The sequence below is a fragment of the Ictidomys tridecemlineatus genome, chromosome 7 (genome assembly GCF_052094955.1).
Source record: "Ictidomys tridecemlineatus isolate mIctTri1 chromosome 7, mIctTri1.hap1, whole genome shotgun sequence".
Lineage (NCBI taxonomy): Eukaryota > Metazoa > Chordata > Mammalia > Rodentia > Sciuridae > Ictidomys > Ictidomys tridecemlineatus.
In genome coordinates, this window is record NC_135483.1 from 143,072,686 (window position 1) to 143,095,844 (window position 23,159).

Sequence of the window (23,159 nt, forward strand, 5' to 3'; positions counted from 1 at the left end):
TTATGTGGACTCTTGAAATGAACACACCACCAAAAACTCACCTTCCTAGTCTGAGGTTCTTAATCATCCACAGCTCTTTTGCACACTTACATAACATGAAGCAACACATTCTTTGTTTGTGTGTGTGTGTGTGGGGGGGGATTGAACGCAGGACCTTGTGCATGTGAGGCAAGCACTTTGTCAACTGAGCTACTGCCCCAGGCCACCACCTTCTTAATAAAGTCTGTGAACATGCCTTCATGATCTCTGTGGGTCTTCTGCTCCCTGTTGTAACTGAATCGGCTGAATTTCAAGAATTATGGAAAAGGGAACTAAATTCTTTCCTCTCTTGGTTAACTGGTAGAATTTCAAATCAAGGAAATTTTATCTAAACATTCTATCACGTTTATGAAAACTAATTCTAATTTTCCTTACTTTTTAAAACTGCAAGGTACAGATTTTAAGATTTAGTGTTACATTTAATATTTTGTATTTCTTCTCTAAATATTACAGATTATTCATTTTTCCTTTAAATATTAAAAATTTCAAGTTATTTACCTGTGGCTTTAAACAATAATGTAAAATTTCTAGTGAAAGTTACTAGAATTTTTTTTTTCTTTTTTCTTTTTCTTTCTTTTTTGGTGATACTGAAGATTTAACCCATGATCACTGGATCACTGAACTATACCCCCAGTTTGTTTTTGTTTTGAGACAGGGTCTTGATGCTGGCTCAAACTGGTGATCCCCCTGCCTCAACCTCCCCAAGTTACTGGGATTATAAGCATGCACCACCATATCTGACAGGATATTATCTTTAATATACTACAACTTTATGATATTAGGGCCATTTAGGAGATACCCAAATGTTTCATTTATTGATAGAATTAAATCTATTTATAAATACCTTAACGGTCCTAATTTGGGAGAAATAAATCATTATCAGAATGAATAAATTCTTACGGTTTCTTCAGTTAGATCCTATCTACTACATCTAATGCATTGATAGATGTTAAAATGAATCATCTTTGAAAATAAAAAAATTTATTTCATTCTTTTTATTATGTATAGTTTTTTATACTATTATATATTTATATCTTAAGCATTCTTCGGTTTAGAACAGTACTAAAAGTTCAAGTACTCTTGAACTTTAAGCCTGATTAACTTTTTATTTTAAAAGATAAGTAGTTCATTCTAGAACAAATTAAAGTTAAATTCAAGCTCTTTATTGCATTAGACTCAAAGGCTTTTATGACTTTAAAAAATATGATGAATTTCTCAAAAGAACTGATGCATTTTAAACGAAGTTTAGACTAATGGCTAACACTCTAAAACTTATATTTTAAAGCATATCCACCTTTAAAAATAATTTTGATTTCTGTAAAAAGAATATTCACTAACAACAAACATAGCATCTTCCCTTCAAATGAAGGCTCACCTTTCAACCACCTGGCAAGAGAGTCCCTGAACTGCTTTATTCCCCAAATGCAAAGCATGAATGATTCATCCCCACCTGCTGATGTTCTGTTTCTGTACCAAATTTGGACACACTAAAATGATAACATGCTTATGACCACAAAACTCTTTTATTATAAGTGATATTTTTAAAAAAACAAGGACTTCATATAAGCTATAAATTCCAAATAAGTGTTTATGCTATTATTTGAATGACACAAAGAAAACAGCTAAGTTCCTTACTCCAAAAGGAATATGTTTCTTAGAAACATATTCACAGTAAAATTTAAAGGATTATAATAACACAGAACTCAAAACTAAGGAGGAAACAAATAAAATGAGCTATGCTACATTTCTAGGTACTTCATTCACATCCTGACTAAACTTTTTTCCTAGAAAAATGCTTCAAAATGTGGAAAGAAGCATTTCAACTAAGATAATTAAAATTCACCCTACAAAGTCACAACCAAATCAGGTCAGCTAAATTCACCCTTAGAAGCAAAAAAGTCATTTAAAATAGCTATAAGATTGAAAACTGATGTGTTATGATTCAACTGTAATGGAAATAAACTATTCTTAAAACCAAAGATAATTATTTTTAATGCTTTAGAGAACAATGATCCACAACTATTAAAACATGAGGGAAAACTCCTTCTGAGAAGGTCCAACTACAGTGTTCACATGTAAATTCATCAGAGATCTCCAGAAGCAAACATTTTGCAAATGCAATGCTCAACCTCTCACCAACGACCCACAGCCTGGGCAAGCAAAACCTCCTAAATGTAACTGAAGCCAACTTGGAACGCTCTCCTTCTCAAAACTCAGGCTTGGCCTTTAATTAAAGACCTAAGCAAAGCTTCCTCTCACCAGCTTGGCAGCCCCAGCAAACAGACTACACAAAGTCCTTCTGCTCACTCAAATCTTTTCAGTATACTTTTGGAAACAAAGAGCTACACACAGTAATTGGGTCATTTGACTCAAATGCAAGGTAACAGGGGTCATTTTCCAACCAGCTATTTCTACTTCTAGACAACAAGTCATACCTTTGAGGTTTTCTCCTTACAGGATTTAGTGATTTCTGATAATGTTTATGCTAACACGCTGGCATACTTATAGAAGGTCCTCAGATAGACCTACTCACTCAAAGGGTTTCTAAAAAGGAACTTCAATAAGACATTTAGTTCCTGCCAAGTCTCTCAATAAAAACTCAGCATTCCCAAATGGCTCCCATTTGGATTTTGTTAGGTAACAAAAAAAAAAAAAAAAAAAAAATTATACCTTTAGTAAAATTATCATAGTCCCTGAAGCCCTCCACCCCAGAAAATAAGAGTAAAAACACAAAACTCATCACTGGCAAAAAAGTATACCCTCTACTTATTGGCATCCCATGTCCATTATTAAAATGCAATAAATTGATTTTTATGAAATTCTTATAATTTAGCCTTAAAAGAATATACCAGATGTCATATATTTTAAAATAATATATACATATATGTGTATATATACACCCACACATGATAAACACATTTCCAGACAAAACAACTTAGAATTTTAACTATTCATAGCACTTAAAATTTTCAATACTAAAACATAATCCACTGAATACTCCACAGAATTTTTATTTTTTATAAATACAAATTCTGGAAAATAATAGATTAAAAACTATACTCTTGTTGGTGACTTTCTAGTCAGCTAAGGACTATTAACTTAGTTATTGCAAATGCCCTCACTTCCTTCAGCAGACCCAGTATATACCTTCCTTGTTCTTTTCTTCAAGGGAAAATCACAATGTTGTTATTATTATCCTTTGGGACAAATTATTTCTAAACCATGCTTGCTGTACACTACAATACAGTTTTGTAGCAGTGGCCCACCTGGACCCTTGCCCTTGGAAAAGGAATCCATCACCATATTCTATGGGCTAGGAGTAGGCAAAATAACATACTTATTTGACTGTGCATTATCCTTTAGTACAGACTCATAGATAATAACTCCTCAGTGATGAGACTCAATATGTCATTTTGCCAGCAAGCTTAAAGCAACCTTTCAAAGTCTCCCTTACATCATTGTCTTCAAGCTTTATCAATAGGACAAGTACTCAGAAAATAGGATATACTACCTTTACATAAAAATCTACGGTAAAAGAAAAGATAAAAGCTCCTATTACAAATACTTTGATATCACAGGTAATGGAGATGAGAAAAAGATCACAGCATTCCTCAATCTTATGATAGTTTCCAAATGCATTTCTGCTCAGCTGAACCTCTCTGGGAAAATCACTCAGTCACTAAGGAAGAAAACAAGTGTATTCTGAAAAATACAGAGAAGTTTGCTTTAAATTATATGCTACAGAGCCAAATGTGGAATAAGGCTGCACACAGCTGTAAGCAAGAAAGTAAAGTCAGATATGGAAGCAATATTATGTCAACCACAAATGAGCAGAGTTGGATAATTCTAAGTACATGCTGACAGTACCAAAGTATAATAAAATGCCCAGCATGTTTTAATTAACTATGCTTTGCACACATGACAGTATAGGATATCAACATGTAAAAACTCTTTGGAAAGGAGAACTTGTCTTTTAAATTGATAGGTACCTATTTTTCTAACTTTGAGAAGAGAATCAGGCATCAAGGACTTGGGGTGTGGTGCCTCTCGTTGACACTTGTGTTCAACAAGGCTTAAAATGAACACATATTAGACTGTCTTAATGAAGTTCTTGTCGGGGAGATTCTCAGCAACTTAGCAAGACCTGTCTCAAAAAATAAAAAAGAAACTGAGGATGGGGCTCAGTGGTTAAACACCCCTGGGTTCAATCCCTGGGAGGAAGGGAAGGAGGGAGGGAGGAAGGGAGGAAGGAAGGAAGGGAGGAAGGGAGGGAGGGAGGGAGGGGAGAGAGGGAGGGGGGAGAGGGGGGGAGGGAGGGAGAAAGGGAGGAAGGGAGGAAGGAAGGAAGGGAGGAAGGGAGGGAGGGAGGGAGGGGAGAGAGGGAGGGGGGAGAGGGGGGGAGGGAGGGAGAAAGGGAGGGAGGGAGGAAGGAAGGAAGGAAGGAAGGAAGGAAAAAGTTGTTGCAGGGTTGAGATGTAGCTCAGTGGTAGAGCGCTTGACTGGCATGCATGAGGCCCTGGGTTCAATCCCAGTACTGCCACAAAAAAAAAAGAGGAGCAACTAACTGGAAGTAAAACAGCAACAAAAGTCCATGTTTTCTGAATTATAAAAAACAAATGCTTTGAAAAATGAAAGCACTATTTAAAAATATATTTTTAGTCATAGATGGACACGTATCTTTATTTATTCATCTTCATGTGGTGCTGAGGATCGAACCCAATATCTCATACATGCAAGGCAAGTGCTCTACCACTGAGCCCGAGCCCCAGCCCCAGCCCCAGTCCCAGCTCCAGCCCGTGAAAGCACTTTTATAACTCATTTGACAGCAAACCCTGGTCTGACTGAATCTGAAAGTATATATATATATATTTTTTTGTAAAGAGAGAGTGAGAGAGGAGAGAGAGAGAGAGAGAGAGAATTTTTAATATTTATTTTTCAGTTCTCGGCGGACACAACATCTTTGTTGGTATGTGGTGCTGAGGATCGAACCCGGGCGGCGCGCATGCCAGGCAAGTGCGCTACCGCTTGAGCCACATCCCTGGCCCCTGAAAGTATATTTTTAAGTATTTTTATACTTTTTAGACTCTATAACTCATTGGCAGCAAAATTCTCATGTAAACAGATATTAGAATATTTAGTCTTTATCTCATTGTGCCTGTTCATTCATTTCATTACAAAAATATTATTAATGTGTGATTAGAGCAATGCTTCAGATACTGATGGTGGTTTTATAAAATATACTATACATACATATATGAAATATATTAACTACTAAAGTCTGAAAAATTCTGAATTCTAACACACATCCAGTCCCTAGGGATTTGGATAAGGGATTATAGATTTACCACTGATATTAATATTTATGACTGATCATGTTAAAACGTACATCACAATGTCACTCTGGGTTCTCTCCAATGGCTTCTGAATAACTCAAAATAAAAACCAACCCCCTTACAATTGCCTGCAAAGATTGCAATTCAAAGAGAAGCATAACATTGGCATTACATGATAACCTGTTAGAAATGCAGAGTGTATCAATTTGCAGTCCCACCAGCAATGTATGAGTGTGCCTTTTCCCCACAAACTCGACAACACTTACTGTATTCTTAATAGCTGCCATTTTGACTGGAGTAAGATGAAATCTTAAAGTAGTTTTGATTTGCATTTCTCTAATTGCTAGAGATAATGAACAAATATATGAAAAAATGTTCAATAACTGTATATCTTCTTCTGAGATGGAAAGCAGTATGGAGAAACCTTGGAAAACTAGGAATGGAACCACCATTTGACCCAGCTATCCCACTCCTCAGTGTAAACCCAAAGGACTTAAAAACAGCATACTACAGGGACACAGCCACATCAATGTTTATAGCAGCAAAATTCACAATAGTGAAACTGTAAACCCAGATACCCTTCAGTAGATGAATGCATAAAGAAAATGTGGTGTATTTATGCAATGGAATATTATTCAGCATTAAAAGAGAATAAAATCATAGCATTTGCAGGTAAATGGATGGAGTTGGAAAATATAATGCTAAGTGAAGTTAGCCAACCCCAAAAAACCAAATGCTGAATGTTTTCTCTGATTTAAGGATGCTGATCCATAAAGCAGTTAGGGAGGGGGACATGGGAGGATTAGATGAACTCTAGATAGGGTAAAGGGGAGGAGGCAGGGGAGGGGGTAGGAAAGACGGTGGAATGAGATGGACATCATTACACTAAGTACACGTATGAAGACACAAATGGTGTGACTCTACTTTGTGTACAACCAGAGACATGAAAAATTGTGCATTATATATGTAATATGAATTGTAATGCATTCTATTGTCATATATAACAAATTTTTAAAAATTAGAAAAAAAAGAAATGTAGAATATAGGACCTAACCCTCATCTGTGAACCGGAATCTGCATTTTCACAAGACCAAGCAATGTGCACACCCAAAGATTTTCCAGAATCACTCGCCTGCAAAACTCCGAAATAATCTGTGCCCCTCACTTCATGATTCATTCGCTCCTCTCCCTTTTGCTTACTCTTCTTCGGGCTCTCGTTCCCTTGCCATTCATCAGACACATGAGGTACACTTTCATTTAGCTGTTTCCTCAGTCTGGAATGTTCTCCCCAGGTATCTCTACAGCTTGCTCTCTGGCCTGCTGAGTTCTTTACTCAGTGAGACCTTCCCTATCATTACCTAAAAAATTCAAAATGTCCAGGCACTTTACATTCTTTTTCTTCTTTTGTACTTATCACAATCTTAAATACCATACATTTAAACAATCTATGTTGTTTTTGGTTTCTCTCACTCCACTAGAATGTAAGCTTGATGAGGGCAGGGGGTTTTTTTTTGTTTGTTTTTGTTTTTTTTTTTTGTCTGTTTTTCACATTGCTGTATCCCAGGAATTCTGCATGGTTTGTGGACCCTTGTGAGTTGCCAAGACTCTTTCAGGGGGTCCACAAAGTCAAAACTATTTTCATATGAATACTAAGAAGTATTTTCCACTGTATTGACATTTGCACTGGGAATGCAAAAGTGATGGTGGGTACAACTGTTGGTGCCGCAGCACAAAACAATGAACTGTATCAGTTGCCACTGTCTTCTTCATCACCACACTCATTGTGAACAAAAACCCAGTTCACTTAGGAGTGTCCTTGATGAAACAGTTAAAAGAACTATTAATTTTATTAAAACTTGACCTTTGAGTATGCATCTTGTTAAATATTCTACGTGACAAAATGAGCAGTGTGCATGAGGCACATCTGTTGCATACTGAGTATGATGGTTGTTTTGAAGAAAAGCATGTGTAAGATCATTAGAGTTGTGAGCTGAAGTAACTGCAAATTTCATAAACACCATTTCACTTGAAAGAATGACTGACAAACTATGACTAATCAGACGTGGGTATTTGATAGATATTTTCTCAAAAATGAACAAAGTGAGCTTGTCACTTCAATGAAAATAACTGACAGTATTTATTGCCAGTCATAAAATTCAAGTTTTTAAGTGAAAATTAGAGTCTGGGGAAACTTTTATTCACCATCAAAAACTTGACAAGATCGTTAGTATTCAAAGATTTTTCCATGAGATCCATGGTGGTATTAAAGAATATGATTTTTAAATAAATTGCATGATGAAATGTGTTAACATTAGAAGATTTGCAAAATTCAATGAAATACTCTTTTTGAAATAACAAATGCATGACAGCATCATATATGGTAAAAGATACAGTCAAATACAAAATGGATCAACAGACTTTAAGGTAACAAAGTATTTACTGATTTAATTTCAGGGTCTGCATTGCAAATGACCTTTAGGAACTACCATTTGTCAAGTTTTAGTGTAATATCAGAGAACAACAACTGCAATTATTTGCATTTAAAATACTTCCCTCTTTTCCAAATACATAATCTGCATATGGCCAGATTTTCTTTATATACCAATCAAAATATATTGTAAAAGATGGCTGCAATTATGAGAACTCCTTAAGTCAGACATTAAGGAGTTTGTAAAAATATAAAAGAAAAACAGTTTTCTTCCTACTTTATAGAATAGTTACCTTTTATAAAATGTTATTTATGCCAACATATAATGGATTTTTATTGCTATTTTTAATTGGTAACTTATTTTTTTTCTCAACTCTAATTTTAAACATAGTGAATTGCAATTCATATAACTCCCATAGCAAAAAAGTTCTATAGTGTTCTCAATAATGTTTAAGAGCATAAATTAGTCCTGAGTTAAAAAATTAGCCTAAAACAATAATAGTACACAGTAGTAAATTTTGTTGAATTGAATACATAATATGTCAGGCTTTTGTTAAATGCTTTTATTTTTTCCTTTATGCTCAAACAACCCTATGAATTAGATATTACTACTACTACCATTTTAGAGATGAGGAAACCAGTACTCCAGGTCACGACACAAAACACTTTAAAGTGTCCTGCAGCACAGCCAGAACTTAACTGAAACCATGTAGCTCCAGATCTCATGCTCATAACCTCCATTGATACTCTAATAAAGGATTTATAGGTTAGAAAAAAGGAAAACTGCAAAGTCCAGTGACTACCTCTAAAAATATTAAGGCAATGAGGAAGAGACAAAACACAAAGAAAAATGACTCAAGGTACTGAAGAGAGACAATCTAAGTTCATATGAGCAAAAGAAAGGCCAGGACAACTCCTCACAGGCAGAGCTAATGTATAGGAAATGTTTCCAGGGCAGTCCACAAAGATCTATTACAAGGCTAAATATGGAGGATACAAATAACCCTGAGGCATCTAGCTTCAAGAACAGCTTCCAAGGACAGTGGAGACAAGCTGTGGTTAGGTTCATTCCTGATACTGTTAGAGTATCCTTGCTATTGGTTTCCCTGTGCCTCAGAAGTTTGAGTGTAACCTTCAGTGAAATGTTTAGGATGTTCTCTGGTTCCCATGCTTAAAAAAGAATGGTTACTTCATTAAATCTATCAAATTGAAGAAGGGCACTTATCTGCATTTTATGAAAAAGTCCTATGAGGTAAAGAACATCAATCCCTTTCCAACTTCAAATTCTCCTTAGCTAAAAATTCCTGCTGGAATATGCAGATATACTTTTCACAATCTAGAAATTCTGACTTCCTGTAATATTTAAACTGTGAATCACTTTTGTTGGAGAGGATTAAAAAATTAGTGATCTAACATGGGGAGGAAAAAAAGGTGAAGTGGGTGGCAGAGGAGTAGTCAAGGATTTTGTGATGCAGCTTTCAAAAACTGGAAATTGGGACAAAAAAGCAAAGTGAATATCTTAGGACTGTTCTCACTCTACTAGGAAGGAGGGAGGGAAGCCATAAAGTCAGTTTGTTAGAGTATTCACCTACATATACTGTGTCTAGTGATGAGGCCAAGGGTTATCTGGCAAGAAAGTAAACTAAGCCAGCAGAGGAACAGTTAAAATTCTCAATTATGCATTTGGAGGACTAGAAATAGAAAAATATAACCTCTTAGTTTGCATAAAATCTGTCGTAATGCAAAAAAATCCTCATAAGCATATTTGTAAAATTTTATGTAAGGGAGACCCTAAAAAGTTCCTAATATACAAAAGATGATAAATGATCACTTGTATTTCTTTTTTCTAGCGTATCATCATTTCATATCAATGAATATTAAAAGAAAATTATGAGAGGAGTTTTCACAGATTTGCTAATAATCCAGGATTACCCTAACACTATCTTTGCCTTGTACCCTTCAGTTGCTCAACCACAAGCCAATTCACACAGGGTTTAAGATTAGAAAGAAAATGCTTGACACAAGGATTATGCCTATTGGTCTTTTCCACAGTTGAGTGGGCTGCTGTCCAATCTTCATGCCTACTTCCTATCATAGCCTATATACTTCAACATATGGTACACAGAACTATAGTGACTCAACATTTTGCTAGATCAGAAAACAGAAAACATGCGTAAGAAACAAAATAATTAAGTATTTCAGATTCCACAGAGCACTGTGGTCTTCCTGCTGATTTTAGTGAACCCACTCAGGCTGTTAGAAGTCTAGTCCCAAAACACACTGTTCTTAGGAAGGGCAGAAACCTGGAACAAAAGCTGACAAAATACACATGAAGATCAGGGAAACTAAAGAAAGAAAGTTCTAGGATATTTCTAACAAAGAAAACAAGCAAAAGACAAGTTGGGGGAGGTGGCAGGGAGGGAAGGAGGTAAAGATAAAGGATTCCTGGGAAGTGGCTCACAAGGTCAAGAGACATATTTTCTACCAGGCCCATGAGTGTCAGGATTGATGACTAGGAGCTGCCTCCCTGCTGCTAGTTTGCATGGCAATGGTTAAAAGTGTGGGCTTTAAGGATAGAAAAACCTTCTCCATTAGCACTTATTGAGTCTGACATTGGGCATATCAATTGAACAAATGAATATTAATTGTTATTACCACCTCCCCAAATTTTGTAACTTGATTCTTGAGGTACCTGACATTAACTTCCACTCTAGAATATTTGTGATGCCATAATCTAAACCATTACAGAGTAACTTTCGTTCTGTCATTCTGAAATGAATATTTCCTAAGCTACTGGGCATTTTATGTAGGGTGAATGGTGAACAAAGCAAATAACTTAACAAAAGTGGACGTGAACATATCCATACACACACACACACGTATATGTGTGTGTATATACATACACACATGTATTTTTATAAATACAATCTATATATATCTATATATCTGTATATATAGATAGATAGAGATAGATAGATAAATATAACACCAAGCAAGGACACAGTGGAGAAAAAGGTACTAGTTAAAGCCATATGAAGGAGTTAAAGTAGTACAAGGAGTCTCTTAAAACTCAATAAACTTCTACAAGCTAATAGGAATTAGTAACAATCCTAAACAAAAAAACCTAGAAGACTCTCAAGACATCATATGTTAAAGAACTTTTCAAAAATGTCCTTATTTAAAAGATATCATGATGGGCACAGTGGTGCATGCCTGTAATCCAGTGGCTCAGGAGGCTGAGGTAGAGGATCGTAAGTTCAAAGCCAACCTCAAGCAAAAGAGAGCTGCTAAGCAACTCAGTGAGACCCTGTTTCTAAATAAAATACAAAATAGGGCTGGGGCATGTGGCTCAGTGGTCAAGTGCCCCTGAATTCAATCCCCAGTACCAAAAATAGTAAAAAGATATCACTTCTCCCCCCAGCCTCCGCATCCCCCATTTCTTCTTTGGGACTTAGAATACTGTACCAAACCAAATATACTTCACATGTGAAATGTTGTAGTCCAACAGATTTACCAAAATGAAAAGGTGGGTCATCAGTTTATTCTTAAATATCTACAGTCTTCTTTTGTTCAACTCCAAGCTGAGCTAGAAGCTTTTTAATAAGCAATATTATTTGTTATTCAAAAAAGCAGACTGAATGATTTATGTCATACAGCGGCTGTGAACAAAGCATTTTGTTTAAAGTACTGTTCGCATGCTTTACTGCACTAACATTGTTAGAATGCTTTCCAGGATGCTGAATACTAGGGACTGGAAAACAAAAGGTCATTGTCATTGAAAAATGAAAAAAGAGTTATCTGATTCAAATCATCAAGTACAAGAAATGACAGCAATAGAAAAAACATTTTCATGTGCCTTTATCAGTCTGGAAGAGAGAATTATTTATCATTGATAAGACCTTTAAATTAATATAACAAAAATAAATTAAGTTGTATAGTTTATAACAAATGATTAGATCAAATTGTTTCTCATAAATTTTTAAAGTACATATACTTTTAAAAGTTAATATTAATGAGTTAATAGTAAATGATTTCTAGCAATAAAATGTTCAAAATTAAAGGTGAAATAATTGTATTCATTTTTTTAAAGAGAGAAAGAGAATTTTTTAAATTTTTTTAATATTTATTTTTTAGTTTTCAGTGGACACACATCTTTATTTTATTTTTAGTGGTGCTGAGGATCGAACCCATCACCCCGTGCATGCCAGGCGAGCGCACTAAAGCTTAAGCCACATCCCAGCCCTCATATCTTTAAAAAATATTTATTTATTTATTCTTGCATTACAACAATACACACAGAGATGGGTTTCTTTCATGTATGTACACATATATGAAATAAATAATAATAGTAAAAAGAGGACTGGGGATATGGCTCAAGCGGTAGCATGGTCGCCTGGCATGTGCAGGGTGCTGGGTTCGATCCTCAGCACCCCATAAAAATAAAATAAAGATGTTGTGTCCACCAAAAAACTTAAAAAATAATAATAATAGTAAAAAGATATCACTTCTCAGAAAACTCAAGTTTTCTGAAATAAAATTTCAGAATTTTCAGTACATATATTCATATGTACATACACATATGAACATATATACATTATATATATACACACACACACACACACACACACACACACACACATATATATAAATTTCAGAGTTCTCAATACATACATACCTGTAATTTTTTTTTTCGTACCAAATATTGAGCCCAGGGGTGCTTAACTACCAGCACTTTTTAATATTTTATTAGAGACATGGTCTGGCTGAGTTGCTTAAAGCCTGAATTAATTGCTGAGACTGGCTTTGAACTTGCAATTCTCCTGCCTCAGCAGGACAATTGCAATACATACACACCTGTAGTCCCAAGTTGCTGGGACTACAGGTATGTACCACCACACCCAGCAAATGTACCTGTAATTTTAAAGAAAATTCTCTTGCCTTTCTATAGGAACAGGCCATAAGAAATGAGAACAACACAGAGCACACTGGCACAAGCTGGATCACCCATTGGGGTTATCCATTCTAGCAATCTTGCCTAATGAGGAAAATAATGCATGCATTTTTATAGCTAAATGAAGTATTTTCTAAAGGTATCAGAAGTTCTAAGAAAACCACTGGTGGAAAACATGTATATTATTAATGTCACCATTGTATTCCTCTAGTGGTCAGCAGTCAAAAAGCTAACATAGCCAGAAGCAGGCTAAACTATAATCAATAGATATAGTGTTTTCATTAAAAGGAACAGGGAAGGGTCTGTTCACCTGTTTCAAGCCAATGTTCATTTTTGTATTTTTTCCACAATTTTTTATTTTGAAAATATCTAACAACAAAAACAGTTGAAAAGATTATAATAGCAGTATGTTTTCCATCCACATTCATTAATTGTTAACATTTTATCCAATCATTACTGTCTCCTCCCTCTTCTGTTACCAGCCACAACCATTTCAAGTAAGTTGCAAACATGCAGGACTTAACCTAGAATTGGTTCAGTGTGGATCTGCTAAAAGTAAGAACATTCTCCTAATAACCACAAAACATTATCACACCCATGACATTAACCCTCTGTATGCTAGGGGAAAAAGTCATCACCATTACCATCCAGGGCTGTGAATCCTTTTAATTTTTATATAAATTTTAATTCCTTTTATGGATAATTTACAGATATAAAAGGGTAAGTTAGGTGTGATGGTGGCACATGCCTGAAATCCCAGATACTGTGGAGGTTGAGTCTGGAGGGATCATGCATTCAGAGCCAAACTGGGCAACATAGCAAAACTCATCTCTAAAACAAACAAACAAAAAATAAAAGGATAGTGAAAATGTATTAGAAATTTTAATAAAAATTAAACATGAGTCAAAATTTTATTCCATAGTCTTATGTTTTTAAGATATATACCCCAAATACGCACTGTCATGTATAAACTTGGGACATGTCCATTTTGTAAATATCGATTACAAGTTTCAAATACTGTACATATATCTTATGGAAAACAGATTTTAGCTTATTATTGTTTATGGTTCTTTTTTTGCACGTGCATTGTCAAAATGAAATCAAGATTCCAGACGTAGCCAGGAATGGAGGTTCACACTATAATCCCAATTACTGAAAAGGTAATTGCTTGAGTCCAAATACTAAAACAGACCAGCTGGGCAACAAAGTGAGACCCCATATCAAAAAGAAAGAAAAAAAAGTTTCCAATATCAAAACCTCTTCATTAAATTCTACTTCATCAATAGGAAAAAAAAATCTCTGGATCATCATCAATGAGATAAGATCTCAAACATTTACTAATTCGTTTACCTATCAACATACAGTAAGTAGCAAACTATGAATGAGACTTAGGGCTAAATTATTTACATATATATATATATATATATATATAAAATCTCATACTCCCTGAATTTGAGAATTCCACAGTTTAGGGTTCAAGAAAGACACTTAAAAAATCACAGTATAGTGTAAGAGATGCTAGAATAGATTTGCTAATGCATACAGGAAAGACAGCTAATGTAAAGTATAGGTTTAAGTGTAGGCTTTTCCATTTACTAAATTTGATGAATACCCAACATACTGTACATATGAACCAGAAGAATAACAATGAAAGAGAAAGTACCTTAGGAAGAAAATTAAAAATGGGAAAAATAGGAAGTATAATTATTATAAACCATAATAACTTACGTTTTGCTTATTTGTTTTGTTTCTTTCCTGCTGATGCTGGGACTGAACCCAGGGCCTCATGCATGTACTCAAAACTTTTACATAGAATAATTATTTTCTTTTATAAGATATTCGTGAACAGTAGAAAGAGTTCTGGATTATATATTAAGTATTTATTTTAAAAAAATGAAAGATCAACTTATTAACATGAGTCTAACCAGAATTTCAGTCCTCCATTCATTTTTCTGTACTAGGAAATCTGTCTGTTGGCAGATTTTGATCATCTATAATCAAAGACTACAAAGCACTCTTAAGAATGTACACAGGATTAACATGGTACACTGTGTAATTTTATGATATGATTTAAAATTTTGAAATTTTTGTACTCACTATCTGACTCTTGCTTTTCTGTAGGGGAAATGGAGACTATAAAAGCCCTAAGAGTAGAAACAGTTTTGTACAACAACCACTGAAACTGTTGGTGTGTTTATATTATTACAATATTATTCTTGTTAACTCGAACCATAAAAGCTAATGCTCTGAGAAAAAATAGAAGCTAGCAATACTGACCAATACAACCTCTACTCTCCAGTCATCAAGAGAAGAACAACCCAACAGCAAGATTTGCAAAGAAAAAGGTTTTCACTCTAGGAACCAGTATTCACTTTTGTTTGCTTCTTTACTTGAAAGCCAAAAACCACAAACTCAACATATATCAGTTCAATTTCCTGCTATAACTTCATTTGATCAAGTATTTGGTTTCTAAACATTATGTTAGTTCTACTTCTCTGCCACTGTAAGTTCCCCATAACACAAATATGCTCAGAGTCCTATTTTTACATGTGAAATTTTATTATCTTTCCTGCCTTTTTAAAATTATGATTTAAAAACTTTTCAAATTGGAATATAATCATTGGTTAAAAACAAAGCTTGAAGAATTAAGCTTTATAACTAAAAGTACAAATGATTTAAAAAAAAAAAAGAAAGTATGCCTTGTTTCCTAATATTGATTAGGATGAAAGTATGCCTTGTTTCCTAATATTGATTCCTAATATTGATTAGTTATGATTTGACCATAACTAATAAGTCAGTAATAATTAGCAGTAGTCAGTTAAAAAAGCATAGATATACAAGTTTTTAAATGGGCAAATTGTTTTGAGCTTACAAATGAATATAATCTTAATATTTTATATATAAGAAATACCTGAATAGAAACTGGGATGAATTTATCACTCTCCCAATGATTTGTAATCATGTAATTTTAAAGGAAAAACCCCAAAGTTATTTTGCAAGTAAACAGAAAATATGTATCACCTAGGAAGAATAAAGAAAAGAAGCTCAAGCTAATTTGCTAATTTAAATTCTTTAAAACTTCTTAAATGTAAAATTTGGCCAAATTTTGTTCTATAGATACAGTCTAACCCACACCTGGCAGAAGGAGGAAACCAAATCAGAGACAGTAATCATCAAATGATAACTAGTAATGTGCACAAAGATCTAATAAAGAAATGGATTGTTATCTAACCTGTCTTTTACACTTCAAGTTGTATAAATATATCCTAATTATATTTTTGCATATTTATAATTAGGTCTTGGTATATTAATATATGCAGACATGTAATTTTGCAAGTGCTTGATGATCACCTAGAGATATGAGATAAAGTTAAAAAGTCATGGGCTAGGGCTAAAAAGAAGGTAGATAAAATTATGGCAAGGTTGTCAGCATCAAAGCCATTGGGTACCCAAGAAGCCAGTGTATCACTATCAGAACCAATGACTTTTGTCACTGAAAACATTCCTTTAACCAATATTTTTTGAGACAGTAAAAGATGCTAACTTGTGAATAAGCAACTTTCAGTCTTCTGGGACAAAGCAATTTAACTTCTCAGCAGATGACCAACCTATTAAAACTCCTACTAAGTGAAGCATGTCTAAGCTATTCAGTATCTTCCTGATGACTGCCTGAACATATCTAACAACAACAACAAAAAACCTCCTAATTTGTGTTACAGATATGAGTCTAAATATTCGTTAATGCAGTTTTTCATGACACTCGATTCATCAACATTTTGTCCATCAACTTAGGAAAGCAATAGTTAATATTTCCTGATGCTATAAAATAACAGTACACTAACAATAGGTGAATTATGGATTAGAATATCAAATTTGCACTGTTTTTAACATATAGCATTTAGTTCAATGAAATTCCACACTTATGGTTATATCAGTTTGTGAATGTGAAATGTCTTCCAGTAATCTTTAACCCTATCTATTTAGTCTCCTTAGCTTTTGGTGATAAGTAATGAAAACAAATGTAACATTAGGTTGCTGTAGGTCACTTTTTCTGTAGGCAACAGCAAGTACCTTCACCTGTTATTGAAGTATTTTGGCTTCTTAAAATAGAGTTACATTGCTAGAAATATTGGATCCATTTTAAAATTTGAAATTCAAAATATATTTTAAAATACAATGTTCCCTTACCTATACAGCATTCTCTCCTAATAAAATTCAGAAGCATTTTACTAAATTAAATTGGATTCTCATAAAGACTCTAGTGTTAAAAAACATTTTGTGGGCTGGAGATATTGCTCCATGGTAGTATGCTTGCTTATAAGCAAGTATGAGTATGAGCAAGGCCTTATCTTGTGTTCAATCCCAAGTACCACAAACAAAACAAATAACCATTCAACTACCACCACCAAAGAGGGGAAAGAAAAGATTTTTAAAACATACACACAGAAAACTTATCTACTGTCAGATATCAGGGTAGGGATGAACTTTGGGAAGGCAAGAAGGGGCAGTGATTGGGAGAGGTTTCAAGAGGGATTATCTAGGATTCTGGTAACGTATTTCTTGAGTTGTACTTACACAGGTGTTTCATTTTGAAGTAATGCTTTGAACTTATTTCTGTGTTTTACTTATTTTGAAATGTATTTGTATGCTTTACTAAAATACACTTACATGTTATTTTTCTGTAAGAAATTCTTTATAAATCATTGGGGAATAAATTAATATGACTATTTACAATTTAACTGTTCTTAGTACAACTCTAGTAGTTATACTGGACCACGTATGAGGAGGAGGATGTGAAAATTATCTCAAATAGTGCTTGCTGCGTCCCCAAAATACTCAAAGAGGTCTCACAGATAATTTTGTGATAGGAGATAAAAATAATGATAGGAGATAGGAATAAACGAACAAAATGTATCTGAGTATAGATTCAAATGTTAAAACCAATGCACTCAGAAAAAACAAGTCTGCCAGTTTTCCAGATTAAAAAAACAAACCCTTTCCTTGATAATCATGTACATGTACATTTTCAGAAGAGATATTGCAAACGCCCCAGGAAGAACAGATTCCTACTTGAGTTATTTAATTTTCACTTGGTTTCAAATGTGGACTATAAGGGCTGGGCTGTAGCTCAATGGCAGAGTGCTTGCCTACCATGTGAGAGGAACTGGATTTGATCCCTATATAAAAAATAAATAAATGAAATAATTATTTTTAAAAATGTGAACTATAAAGACGGGAAAAAGACAAGGATTTCTATTGTTTGATACAAAAATGTTTTGATTTTCTTTTTTTGTTTGTTTTAGAATTTCCTTAGAATTTAGCTATTAGAAAATAACTGGAAATGGGCACAATAAAAGCACAATCTTCATTTAATGAGTGGAAAAAGCAATCAAAGCATTTTAAAGATAAAGGCTTAAGATCTTAGTACTCAAAGATGTTGGAGCATGAATCAGCCCTAGGTGCTATGCAAATATCCCCTCCATGTGCTCTTGTATTACATTTCTCTGACCAATGTTTCTGAAGTTTCAGTTCAGAAATTAATTTAAGTTAAATGGTTATGTAAACTCAATGAAAATTTTTTAACTTAAAAGAGATTATGTTTTACAAGCTTTTAAAAAGAGATCCAGTGGGAAAAGATATGATGTAAGTGACAGCAACCTGAAACTGAACACTAAAGCCTTGATATAGCAAATGGCAAGCTAACAAAGGAATAGTTTCCATGTACAGCCTGCCCACAGAACACATTCATTATGCAAGCACAGCAGCAATACATATAACAATTGTTTTAAAAAGGAAAGCTTTAAGGACTCTTTATTCATATACAATGAATGATTTCTTCACAAACCTTCAAAAGATGTTGAAAAATGAGTACTTTCACAACTCTAAAATATTTGATTATAAGCTTTAGATTTTTGCAAGTCTGACTCAAGTTTTCAACAGTAAATTCCTATTATTGCTCTTATTTCATAACATGACTTTGCTTCTACAGCTTGACCACTTTTATAATAGACTGAGAAAAATCAGAATGATACAGATTAGCACTGCTGTGATCCTGAAATGTACTAGATAATACTTTTCTGTCCTTGGTCTTCCATGAACATGTAGCTACCTCATTCAAATTACTGATAGTAGATGGGTATGGTGGCACACACCTGTAATCTCACCTACTCAAGACATGGAGGCAGAATTTAAAGTCTAAAGATAGCCTGGACAATTTAGGGAGACCCTGTTTCAAATTTTTTTAAAAGGGGTGGGGAGAGGTTGGCATATAGCTCAGTGGCAGAGTGCTTACCTACCAGGTTCGAGGTCCCAGGTACTGGGGAGTCTCTCTCTCTCACACACATAAACACACACACACACACACACAAATATGGACAGAATTTCACAAAGCAATAAACATAAAACTTTCCTACCAATCTCAAGACAATCTCAGAACCTTTCCCTTCCCTAACTAGACTGTTAATGTAAACAGAAAACACATAAATCAGTATTAATTAAATGTTAAATATACAGGGGTAAAAAGGAAGTTAATGTAACTCATTATTTATGTTTGGTAGATTTGTATTGTCCTTCATTATTCAGTAAATCTCATTCATAATTGAAATCATATATTCCTAATGATCAAAATTAGAAATTCCAAATGATATTCCTTGCTTTAAACAGAAAAACAACACAAATACTTTAGAACAATTACTAATGGCCAGTGTCCTTGTAAATGTCAATATTTTAAGAAGTCTAGAAACTAGCTGCATATAGATTACATTTCTCAAAAGTTATGTATTTCTTTTAAAAGCATCTAAAAGGTAAAGAGAGCACAGAGAGGCAGTCTTTTCCATTATATAGATTCCAATGAACTTTTGAAATAACCTTAAGATCATCAACAAATTTCTAGAATCTAGTTCCGATTCTTTTCACAATGTCAAACTGAAGCTCATCAATTTTAAGGAGTTCTGACTCAAGCTTCTAAAAATCTAAACCTTAGCATTTTATATATATTTACTTACATTTTGCTGAATTTCCTTAAGTACGGAAAAAAAAAAAAAAAAAAAAACCAGAGGAAACAAGTTGGCAAGTGCCATCTTGTGGGCTTCCTGGAAACTCTTTTCACTCTATTCAGTACAGTTCCAGAAGCAAATCATTAGAAATGTTCACTACAATAGTCTCAAATCAAAATGTTACTGTAATTAAATCAAAAAGTGTCAATTTTCTAGGGTCCAAAGAAAACAAAACTTTTGATTAAAATTGTAGTAACATATCAATGACTGTAATGAACTATATTTGTGGATTTGAGTAAGATCCTTTTAAATAACTTGAAATATTTATAGTCACACCAACACATTTGATCTGTACATTATCCTCAGGGATTAGGGTAGAGGAGATTATGCAATGAAGCTTGAGACTCTGATAGCCAAAGGAATTTTTTAAAGTATCTAATTAGTAAAGAAGTTAGAATAATTCTAATTTTAGAGTATAGCAACAAAGCTACAGAACAACATGTCATGAAAAAAAAATGGACATTTTGTTTTCCATGAAAACCAAACCAAAAAAGTTCAAGAATTATAAGATACAATGGAATTACTGAATAGATACCATAGATTCCCTGGGTGTGCCTGTCTACTAAGCAAAAGTTTACAGAATTAAAAGTTAAGGTATATAGTACATCAAGACAGAAAAACAAAAGAACACAAAGTATCCTGAGAGTCATAAGGTACATATGATTCTCCTTGGACTTTATAAATGATATGGTTTTATTATTTCATATAATACTAAAGAGGGAATATTAACATTCAAAATTTACACAGCATTGCCATTTACTTAGAAACTCAAATTATATTTATTGCCCCTACTTTATAACACTGTTTTATAGAGGTAAGAAGAACTGCTTTTATCCTATTTTATAGGCTGTGGAATCAGACAATTTTTGATGGTTTTATAAAGACCAAATATTTAGATGGTAGCAGTCTCATATTGATGTTCTGTCTTCTTAGACCTGGTTACTGACAAATTTATTTTATCCAGAATTAGAGAAAGGGAGAGGTGACTGTTAATTACCATGATGATAGTCTAAACTGAGCAGGAACAACAACAACAAAAAAACTCTCCAAAATTTTCACAGGCTAGGGTACTAATGTGCCAGGAATAATGAGAGTTTATGAGGGTGAGTAAAACTGGATCATAAGAAGTGGTACCAAATGAGTAGGTGAAAAATGCAGTATCTCTCTGAATAATGGGAATGCTTCCCTACACAAAAGGTAGGACTGGGCATAAGGAAAAGGGCAAGAATATCATGGATTGTCAGCTATCTTCTCCAGACCCTCACTGCATCCCAATTATAGAATCTACAACTTACTGGCTTCCCCACCTTTCTCCTATTCTGTCCAACTCATGCTTCATCTTTAGAATAATCTGTCCTCCCTGACCAAAGATGAATAGCAGATCAGTTGAGTACACAATAGGAGAGTTACCAACTAGGTTCCTGTAGTTGCCTCACTGCCCGCCCAAAGAGATGTGTTTTCTTTGGCCCACCCAGAGCTTTTCTAGGTCCAAATTACCAACATTTAACTTCAGGAAATTCCTGAACATTCCCTATTGTCTATGTTACCTATCTGCCCAGTGTAAACATCCGACTTGTGGCCCCAGCTTATGTTTTTCTAACTCCACTAATTTGTTCTTCAGGACTCTTTTCCCAGAGACGCTTCTTTGGGGGTGAAAAGGGAATCCACACAATAGCATCCAAGATTATATCATAAAACATTATAAGTGCTTGGGGGTCCTTTCCCTGTTTTTCTTTTCTTCCTTCCCCTTCCTTCCTCTCCCTCCCTCTTTCTTTCTCTTTCTCTTTCTCTCTTTCTCTTCTTTTCTTTCACTAACTTGCTTAGGGGCATGCTAAACTGCTGAAGCTGGCCTCAAACTTGCAATCCTCCTGCCTTAATCACTGGGATTATAGGCAGGCATCATTACACCTGGCTTCCCCAGTTTTCTCTTTCAATAGTGCTTAATCCCAATTCCACTATTGACTGATGATGCAGCAATGCCTGGAGGTTTATAAAGTATTCACTTTTTTTTCAAATTTGTGTTGTGAAATGAAAAACTTTTAAGAGACTTTTCTTGCTTTTCCTGCCTCTACTGGAAGAACTGAGATCTGTGTTATTGTTTGAAATTTTTTTATGGGAGAAAAGAGGGGAAAAAAGACTAAATACTTGGGAAGAAATGGGGGGGAGAACAATATTTTGACTAAGTTTAAGTTGGTCTAAGATATGATAGCACTTTTAATTGTCCACAACCTGCCACATTTTAATAAAATCAGCATACAGCATACCATTTTGCAAGTGTCACTAATGATTTTTTTCTTAGTGCTTTTTAATTGATTATTTATGATATAGTAACAAATATATTTAATTGCCTTACAACAATATGATAGAAAATATCCTGTAGCAGCCTTTTCAGGAACTGTGAATCATATGGGAAGCCTATTAAAAGTCATCATTGATTTGCGCTTTTTAGAGAAGAAATAGTATGAAAGTGATATAATATAAATATGCCAGTTCATCCAAGTTTACAACGTTAAAAAGGCATAATTTTATAATTAGGAAAAAATTCCAGACTACCAAAAATTAGAGACATAGATTTGAAATGCAGAATGAGAGGGTTTAAAATAATAGACATCATTCATTTCAGTTTACATTGTTATTTCTAAGTCTGCCTTAAAATCCTAAGTTTGAAAAATACTGCTCAATAGTGATTATTAAAAACTGCTGCAATTTTTCAATAACAGTAGATGAAATTCACCTACTATAAAGTCTTTTTCTCTCAATCTAGGAATTATTTGTTAAATACAATTTAATAACACTGGAAGCCTAAATTTTAAAAGATGTCAATTTGGAGGACAGGGGTTGGAATACTGGGGATTGAATGTGGGGCACTTTATCAGTAAGTTACATCACCAGCCCTCTTTATTTTTTATTTTGAGACAAGGCCTTGCTGAATTTCCAGGACTGGCCTCAAACTTGCAATCCTCCTGCCTCAGAAAGATGAATGCCAATTTTTAAAACTTGTACCTTGCCACCTAATTATGGCAACTGGCACAGCTGCTATACATAGCAAACAACCTAATAAAATTTCACATTTATTTCAAATGTATCCTTACTTATGAGAAAACTACCTTGGGACAGATCTTTTAAAAATTATCTAATATTAATAAACTTAACATACATCAATTTTCCTTCTTCCCCTGATAATGGAAAACAGCTCATTACAAGATCAGAAAATGTTGGACATTTTCTTTTGAGATCCTTATCAACTTTTAATTAGTTAAAATTATTTTTTTAAATAGTTGTAAATTTTTCAAATGCTTCTGTTCTCCCTAAGGTCAATTATTATACTTAAAGAAAAATAGATAAAAGGAGAA

The 23,159-nt window shown here is 34.1% G+C and overlaps 1 protein-coding gene across 1 annotated transcript in view; it reads right to left on the minus strand.

Annotated features, from left to right (window-relative positions):
• Nucleotides 1–23,159, minus strand: part of Chn1 (chimerin 1) — a 171,163-nt gene that overhangs the window by 132,494 nt on the left and 15,510 nt on the right. The window lies entirely within an intron of this gene.